This window comes from Rhamphochromis sp. 'chilingali' (genome assembly GCF_963969265.1).
Source record: "Rhamphochromis sp. 'chilingali' genome assembly, chromosome: 13".
NCBI lineage: Eukaryota > Metazoa > Chordata > Actinopteri > Cichliformes > Cichlidae > Rhamphochromis > Rhamphochromis sp. 'chilingali'.
In genome coordinates, this window is record NC_137940.1 from 888350 (window position 1) to 897901 (window position 9552).

The following is a 9552-nucleotide window of genomic DNA, read 5'->3' on the forward strand; positions in this document are numbered from 1 at the left end:
CCCCTCCCTGAGCCTGGTTCTGCTGGAGGTTTCTTCCTGTTAAAAGGGAGTTTTTCCTTCCCACTGTCGCCAAAGTGCTTGCTCCTAGGGGGTCATATGATTGTTGGGTTTTTCTCTGTATGTATTATTGCAGGTTCTACTGTACAATATAAAGCGCCTTGACGCGACTGTTGTTGTGATTTGGCGCTGTGTAAATAAAATTGAATTGAAAATGAATTTAATTGAATTAAAATGGTAAAAACATGTTTTGATACTCATGAGTCTTTTTTGTTTAACTGTTATGGACTAACAGAATGACGGGCTGGTGAAAAGTTAACACAGGTTGATTCACAGGAGTTTGACCTGATGAGCAGCAGCTGAGTTAATCAGCTGATGACAGGAAGGTGGCGAGCTCAGAGGAACCTCCTCTGACAGAAGCAAACAAACACGCCTATAAACATAAATGCAAACATGGAGGGCAGGCTGGGCAGAGATGAGGTATTCACATTCATATCCAAAATCTGATATCAACAGAATAATAAAACTGCTCTTTCAGTTGGAATTATTTCAAATGTAATGACTCACACTCTGTACTCTTCATCTTTTCTATTGTAATCTAATGCACTTTATTTATAGCACTTTCAGACAGTATTTTATTGTTTAAGGTTCATGAACTTTATCTGCGTCACATCAACATACCACAGGGGACCTGTGGACCTGATGCGCAGGTCTGTAGACTGTGACAGGAAGCACAGCACAGGGAGAAGTGTTAGGTCTGTTGTACTGATTATACGGGTTAGGCATGAAACCATCTACAGCTCCTACTGCATGAGCTAAAGCTGCTGTTAGAATGAAACCAACAGAGATGAGAGGACACAGTGAGAAGGACACCTCGAGTAATTTAAAGCATTAATGCTACTTTTAGCTGCTCCCCTCTCACACGGGATCTCCACTGCTTGTTTGATTTGTCAGAGTTTTACACAGGATGACACGCTGTGTTAATAACGACACTGTGAAGGCACACGTAGTCATCAAGGCAAAGGTAAGATTAACAGACAGAGTGAGCATGCCTGACCTTTGAGTCTGACTGTGTTTGGAAGCATGACCTGTGGGTGGTAGTGTTTGGTGGGGGTGCTGGGGGTATTGTCTCCTGTGTTGGATAAATGTCACAATGGTGAGTGCACAGAGAAACCAAAGGGACAAAGGCCCACTGGCACCCTTGGCTGGCTATAAACCTGCTGTGACACAAATCCTGTGTATTTACCATCTCTAACAAAATCCTCCCACGTGCTTTTAAGAGTGGTGAGAGCCGCTATCAGACATTTCATAGGCTCAGTAACGTCCACCTTTATGATGGAGCTGGACTGTGTCCTGTGTTCTTTTTTCAGTGTTCCTCCTGAGCAAGCGTGCCTGTGGGTTCACACTGCAGTAAAAGTCCACTCTGTGGGTTCACCAGACACACTGTTCTTGTCAGTAATTTGCTGCATTTTAAGAGGTGGTGGGTACCTTGATTTACAGCACAGTAATACAAGCTTCAGTGTACCTGCTGTTTATTCCTATCCATGCTGAATGAGAGGCTGATTAGGAATGCATGGCACCTACTGCAAAGCAGCCAAAGCATTGTTGATTCTGCTGACGGGGCAGGCTAGCTGCTTGGATGGCTGCAGAAATGAAGGAAGGCATCAAGGAAGAGAGATGAGGTGACGATGGGGGGTTAGGGGCTGGGGCTTTCTGTATGTACTGGCAGCTAATTTCTTCATTTAAACAAGGAAAAGAGTCTAAGCCTTTTATATTACACTAAGATATTAATAACAGAGGTATTTGAAAGTGTCACGACCTGGAGGTTCAGCTGGTCGCTGATCAGCTGTTTCTCTCTATCTCTCTAGTTCGCTCTCTCTCTCTGTCACCAGGGTGGAACTCATTATGGGTTCGCGCCCTTGGCCCACGCCCGCGGAGGAGGAAACACCTGTGCCTCATCAGTGTGGATGGCATTTAAGCCAGGAAGCAACGGCTGTTCTTCGCTGGATCGTTGTGAGAATCGCGTCAGTGAAAGTCGAGCGTCCAGCAAGTGTTTTTCCATGAAGTTGTGTGTTTGGAATCTAACGAGCGTTTCTTTGTGTGCAGACCCTCTGGACTTTTTTCCCTGGTGTTCCCTGAGTGACGAGTGTTCGAGTAGATTCGTGTTTGGATTGTTTGGAGAGAGACGAGAGTGTTCACCTGGATCTTTGAGCCTCTCACCTTTTGTAGATAGCACTGCCCCGCACCTTTTGTATATACACTCGTTGGACATTGTTCATTAATAAATTCTCTTGTGTTCATCAATCCCCGGAGTCCAGCGCGTGAGTCCACCTTGTACGCCGTGACAGAAAGCATTACTCACACTCTTCAATAATGACACTCAGCTGTGCAGCACCTCACAATGTACGCTATACACCAGACAGACAACAAGAAGAAAAACACTTAAAATGTTCAATATGAAACCACGGTGCTACAAAAGATGTTGATGTGTTACTAAAATATGACAAAAACAGTCATCCAGTCATTTTCTTCTGCTTCTCTGAAATCAGCCCAGACCTCCCTTTCTCCACCTCCTTCAAAATCTGATAGATGTAATGTCTCTAGCATGTCCTGGGTCTATGATGAGGCCTCCTCTCGATAGAGAAAGGCCAGTCGGAGCACCTTAACAGGAGGAGACGGCCTCAACTGGCTCCTGTCGATGTGGAGGAGTAGCCGCTCTACTCTGAGCCCCCCCTGAATGACTCAAATTCCCATCCTAGTGCTAAGGGAGAGCTCAGCCACCATTCAACAAAAGCTAACTTAAAAGAATGAACAATAATAGCTTAAAATAGATGCTCCAACTGGTGGCTCATGGCTGCGTACCATTTCTTTGTACTTCAAAGAGTCATGTAATTCAGCTGGAAGTCTGTCCAAACCCGACATTTCCTGTTCCTGTTTGTGCTGATGTCAGAACTAGTCTGTATCTGTCAATGGAAAATTGTACCTATTAGTCAGTATAATCTTTCAGTGATATAAGTTCGCATATGGTAGAATACTGCATGTAGTTATTTGTATTAGGAAATATTTAACCATGTATGCTTAGAGGCGTATAATCAATTGTGTAGTGACAGGATGTGTGATCTCTAGCAGGCTCCAAAAGGCTTGGTGTGCACTCCAGGAATGCACCCCCACATCCTGGGAGCATGGGAAGAGGTCGTACCTTGTTTTATTGTTTTAACGTAGCTATGTCTGTTTTAGTCTAAGTGCCTTTTGTTTAGATGAACTGCTGGACTTCCTCACTGTGTTATCTAGGGTGAATCATCTAGGGTGAGGGGGAGACTACCCTCTTTATGACCAAGGATGTTCCTTTTGTGCTGTTATATGACCCTTTGATCAACAGGACGCCACACATATGCACGCACACACACAAGCACACACACACACAAGCACCCACTGAAGTATAAATAAAGACAGGGGCAGTTTCTCAGCGCGAGCCTCAGTGCTGGAGGCTGCCCTTGCTAGCAAGAAGTTCTGCGTGTTTCTCTTCTCTGAGTCTTTACTGAAGAAGTGTTTTAGAGTATATTGCTTAACAGTATCCCAATTCAGGATCTGCAGCCTTAAATTACGCAGCCTTCACGGTCCTTAAGGGTCGCGTACTCAAAGACCGCTAAGGCCGGTGGAGGCTAGGCTGGACGTCTAGCCTGGTTGCCTAGCAACCATGATACCAACCGCTGGAAACGTGTCATACAGCTTTGTTTTACTGAAATGAAGGAGAACACATTTTGTTCATTTGTTTCTACACGAGCTCTGTGTGATTAGATAAGTATCTGAGGCTGAGACCAGAAGACTGTAAAACATGATTGTTGGGCTTCATTTCTGTACTGAACAGTAATTTAAGATTAGCTAGTAAATAACAAATAGCTAATGTTGTTCATGAACAATATTATATTATTATACATTATATTATACGTATTATACATAAGAGACAAATATTGTTCGTTTAATATGTTGGCATTACTAAATTTGGCTCAATGCTTACAAATATGTGTAAAAAGCAAATGTACGAGCTGTGATAACTGTGTCTGATAGAATGAAGAGTAGACTGATATATGAAATATTCCTTTATTGGGTGAGACAATCAGACCATGTCATAACTGCTGTAAGTCACACAGAATAGATATCAGAGCCTTAAACAGGCTGACTTCTGCTAAATGGGTCAAACTGGGCAGAAAGTCTACAAACACATAACATCCTTATAGAATATGATGTAACACTATAGATCAACTTAGCTCAGAATATATAAAGCATATAAACAGTTACAGCAACATGATGCAACAAACACAGCAGCTACTGATCCAAAATACTCAAAACTTCATAGAACTGAAACCAACATTTATTTTTAGCTCCATTCCGCTGCTGATTCGGTCGCGAACGAAATGGCTCTTAGAGCCTGATCTTTGACGTGAACGACGCCAGCCGGCTGCTTATCACGAGCCGTGGGTTGTTTTTTTTTCTCTCTCTCACTCTCCCCCTCGCAGTTTTTCCCGCTTCACTGCACGCGAGCCTCGTGCTTTGCGCTGAGCAGAGGGGGGAGGGGTGGTAGTTACACTCAGTAGCACAGGAACAGAGCGGGAGGGAGAGAGAGAGAGAGCCAGGGACAACAATGTCACATTAGAAAGGTATAGTAATCACCCACAACTATTTTCAGTTGCAGGTGATAAAGGATTCAGAAAGTTTATTCATGCGGGCCCATAAGACAGAGGATGTGCATGTTCTTTTTGTTTTCATATTTTCATTTATATTTAATTGTGTTGTGGTTTGTAGCGTTTTGTGTTGTTTCACTTTAAATTTGTTTAAAAGGAAACAGCTGAAAATTTAAATAGTTAAAAGCTGAACTGTGAATAGTTGGTTTTTGTATTATATGATTTATTTATTACATTTTATGTGGAGTGAATAAATAAAAGTATATTTACGGTGGCCCCTAGAGACAAAACACATAAAAACTCCAAAACACGTAAAAACTCAGAAGCACGCACAAAACAACAACAGAAGTGCTCCAGGATGCTAGGGCGCAGTGCTGAGCTTTTGTTACCTCGTGGCTACACAAGCCAGGAAGTACCAACGACCGGATTTGGTGTGTTGTAGTAATAGGTAAATAAACATTTTTTTTTAATTATTTGAATATATATGAGTCCTTGTGTATAAATACACAAACAATACACATATGCTTTCAATTGTGTAATTTAAGTGATCTTGGTAGCTCTGCTTTGAAGTTCAGTTAACCCTAGAAATGTGTTTTGGAGTTTGTACGTGTTTTGTCTCTAGGGGCCGCTGCACATATTCATATATAACCATATTTAAATAAAACCACATTTTTTTTACATTAGTATTTCCTTTTGTGCATAATTTTATATTGTTGTTAATAATAAATTAATTAAAGCAACAAAACAACCTGAAGAGCCGGTTCGGAGCCGAAAGAGCCGGCTCTTTTTAGTGAGCCGAGCCGGAAATCCCATCACTAGCTGATACATACTTTAGGTTTCTGAACATTAAACTTGTTGCTGCCTTTCATAGTGTGTAGCTTGAAGGCCCTGAGTACTTTCTCCCACACTGAAAACACTGGGATGATAACATTATTTGAACATTACCTAATAAGACTGATTCAGCACAGACAGTTATGTTAAACTTTCCTAGCAGTCCTTCACAAACAGGGAACAGTCTGTCTATTCTCTCCATCTGTCAGCTGCTGCTGGCTCTTCCTCCTCCTCTTCCTCACACACTGCTGAGTTTGTCCTGGTGGATCATCAGGGGTGCAAAGCCTCACAGATGATGTGCAGCAGTGGGTCCCTCAGTCTGTCCTCACTCTGGACACTTGCAGTCGTCACACATGGAAATCAAATGTGTGATAAGCTGCAGGATTCAAACACAAGTGTAACTTATAAACACATGTTCATACTTTTATTCCACAATCAGAGAGAAAGAAACAGAGAGAGAGTGCAGGACAGACAGACAGGTGGCAGTCTCAGGTGTACACACTGCTACACAACAGCACCAGAGAAGCAGGATTTAGTGTTTGTGTTATTACGAAACAAGAAGAGTCCCAGATGGTGCAGTGGACACATGTGTGACTGCTGTGATTAAAGCATCTTTCTTTCAGCTTAACGAGTGAACCGTCAGCTCGTTCAAACACACGTTAAAGTCCGTTTGGCTCGACACCACCGAACAGAGGCAGCAATATAACACAGCTCACATTAACAGTGCAGTGAATCCTGCTTGTGCCGTGATATTCAGGACTGCAAACCGAGCAGCATCACTGACTTTCAGCTTGTTGTGTTTGTGAATATATGACTGACTTTAATTATCCACAAAATCATCACATTCTCTGTAGGATTAAGGTCGACTATATATATATTTAGAAGTAAAGGCTTTAAAACCAAGTTAACGCTGAAAGTACAAACGTCACATAACTTTAATAATGGATTGGATTTATATAGCGCTTTTCAAGGCACCCAAAGCGCTTTACAATTCCACTATTCATTCACTCTCACATTCACACACTGGTGGAGGCAGCTACAGTTGTAACCACAGCTGCCCTGGGGCAGACTGACAGAAGCGAGGCTGCCATATCGCGCCATCGGCCCCTCTGGCCATCACCAGTAGGCGGTAGGGTGAAGTGTCTTGCCCAAGGACACAACGACCAGGACAGAGAGCCCGGGGATCGAACCAGCGACCTTCCAGTTACAGATATGCTTCCCAACCCCCTGAGCCACGGTCGCCCCAGTTGCTGACATTTGGCCAACAGTAATGTTTTAATGTTCTTCATTATTAAACATTTGCACATAAATAAGTGACATCAAATTCAGTACTTACTTTTAAAAGTTTACTCTTCGGCCGCTCCTCTTCCGCCATTTTTCTTCGGCAACATTATCCACACCCACCACCGTGCTATGCATTCTGGGATATGTTGGGCCATGAAGTCTATACCGCCACATCCTTAAAATTCAGGGAAATGAAGGACGCATTTGAGGGCTGCATTTCAAGCAGCCTTTGAATTGTGACAGCCTTCGTCGAGTCGCTGTGACATAATCGGCCTTAAAATGCGGCCTTTAAGGCTGCAGACCCGGAATTGGGATACAGCCCTAGTCTGTAGTCCTTCAACAGGATGTGACAAATTCATGCCAGTAGTTTGCTGAAAGCTAACATGGTGACAGTAATTTTTACTGATTTTCATATGTTCACTCTTGCTGTTGCTAATCTCCAGATATACCACATCCCAAAGGTGTACAGAGCCCTGAGTTTCAGCTAAACTGTGGACATAAAAGTTTTCACATGGTAAGCGAAAGACCTCCATTCATTTGTATCAGGAAGCTTAACCAATGTACCAGCACCCTGAACTGTTAGCACAAGTCAAGTGGACACTGGATGGATTCATGCTGCTGTTAGATTCTGACCTGAACTTCAGCGTCAGCAGATCCATCAGGTGTTTTTCACTCCCTAATTATCCAGCTTGGGGGAGGCTGCTGTATGCCTGCTGCAGCCAAGCATGTCAGGGCTGGATGTGTGTGCGTTTTTAGTGATTAGTTGTCTTTTTGTTTGGACCAATCTGTTTGGCTTGTTTGTAACTATGAGTGTTTTCTTCATTTCTTTTCACACAGTCTAAATTAATTTCAGAGACATCCATTCAACACACGCAGCTCTGGATGTCTTTCGTTTGCAAAGGTGGTTGAATGGAGGAGCCTCTGTGCTAAAAGTCACTTTTTCAGAGGATGAACTATACGACTGAACCGAGGGGACCTGTCAGGCTTCTTTGGAAGTGCAGAATCAACAACTACAGGACAAAAGAGAGAGTTCGAAATAATAAAAAGTAACCTTTAAGTAAACGTCAAACAGCTTTGTCTTCTTGTCTTGAAGAGAAATCAGCATCATCTTCATGACCAGCGTGTGAGACTTTGGTTCCCTACTCACAGCCACCCATCTGACAGGCCCACGCTGTTACAAAGCCCCTTTCCTGTGGTGTACCCAGACTTAAAGCCAAAGCTTTTACTGCTACGTTCAGATGTATTACACAGTAAAACTGGATTAGCAGGCTGTGTGACAAATCAGCATCTATGTGACAAACTTTGGCGAGAGAGGAGCAAGAGAAATCTGATTCTCTCTTTAAAAAGAGGCTGAAAATATAAGGCTATTAACCAGCACATATTTCTCCCATAAGCCTCTTAGGGTGCAGAAAGACACACCTAGGATGCCAGGCCGCTCCCTCGGAAACTAATCCTGAGCCATAACGTAATCTTGTGTTAGGTGATCAAACGTACGAGAGGAAAACCTGTGAGCAGGAATTGTAAGAGCAGCAAATCCGGGGAAACAAATCTTATTACGGTGAGAAACCTCTGACTTTACCTCGGCATCAACCATGCTGACTTCTCAGGCTTCCCGTTAAAGAAGCTGTAACGTTGGTTTGCTGCTGCGTCTCCTGCTGTCATCGGCTGCAGTCAGCCTGTGCATTAGTTTGGTTTTTAGAAAGAGAAACCATCCCACTGCGGCTGAATTCGAACAGCAAATTAGTATTTGATTTGCACCCTGTGAATAAGCTGTTATGTTGTACTTTTCTCACCCAGTTCTGTACTTTCAAAGGAAAATAAATTATCATACACCAAAACACGGATCAGCTGGGTAGAATCAAATGGGTCTGTTGACACAGCAAGAGAGGAATTTCATATAATGATTGATATGAAAAAGGGGAGAAAACAACAGCAGCTCAAAAACAACAGTAAATAATAAGCTCAGGCTGAGCTTTCACCACCACTGATCAGAGTCATTTATATGGGCAGGCAGGGGTCGGCTATCATTTCCAACCCTTCCTCTGGAGCGTTGTGTCTCTGACATCACATCCTATGGGCTTGTTTAAACAAAGGTCCCTGCAGTGGCAGCCAGCTAGCTCATTACCATGATGGAGAAAGCACCGAGCTACATGGCAAATATCAGGTGTCATCTTCACTAGATCAGACGTTAGCTGTGGAATTCCTGCCGGCCATAACAAAGCTACTGGCTGTGATATATATCTGTGGTTGTCTTAGCTCATTTTTGTGACACACACCCCACCCAGCCTTGGAATTTATTTTGCTTTATCCCGGGAAGATTTGCTCTAATAACAATCGTGTCAGCAAAGCTCCCAAAAACAAAAAGTGTAAGTGATGTTAACTCCACAGTTCCACAGTGCTTTGCTGCCACAGACATGCTATATGTGTTTTTAAACACAACTGCACGTCCTCATTTTGGATTCCAGCTTCAACAGATTTCCACCTCACTCACATGGAGTCTTACTGCCATACAGTACTGAAATCCTTCGAGCTTTTGACATGGATTCTTTATCTTGATTTATATTGCAAGCTATCAATGTGGTGCATGTATAAGCATCAACATGAATAGAGTGACTATCACTAATAAAGACGGTTATTTTTAATTATTTTTTATACAGCGGTCCCTCGTTTATCGCTGGAGTTACGTTCTAAAAATGACGAAGTAGCCAGCTTTATATTTTTTACAATTATTATAGATGTTTTAAGGCTGTAAATCCCC

At 42.8% G+C, this 9552-nt stretch overlaps 1 long non-coding RNA gene across 1 annotated transcript; it reads left to right on the plus strand.

Annotated features, from left to right (window-relative positions):
- Nucleotides 1-845: 845 nt before the first annotated feature.
- On the plus strand, nt 846-3406 carry LOC308408559. Its single transcript, XR_013973802.1, has 3 exons — nt 846-1021; nt 1890-2021; nt 2104-3406. It is a non-coding gene; the product is annotated as an uncharacterized lncRNA (long non-coding RNA).
- The last annotated feature ends 6146 nt before the right edge of the window (nt 3407-9552 follow it).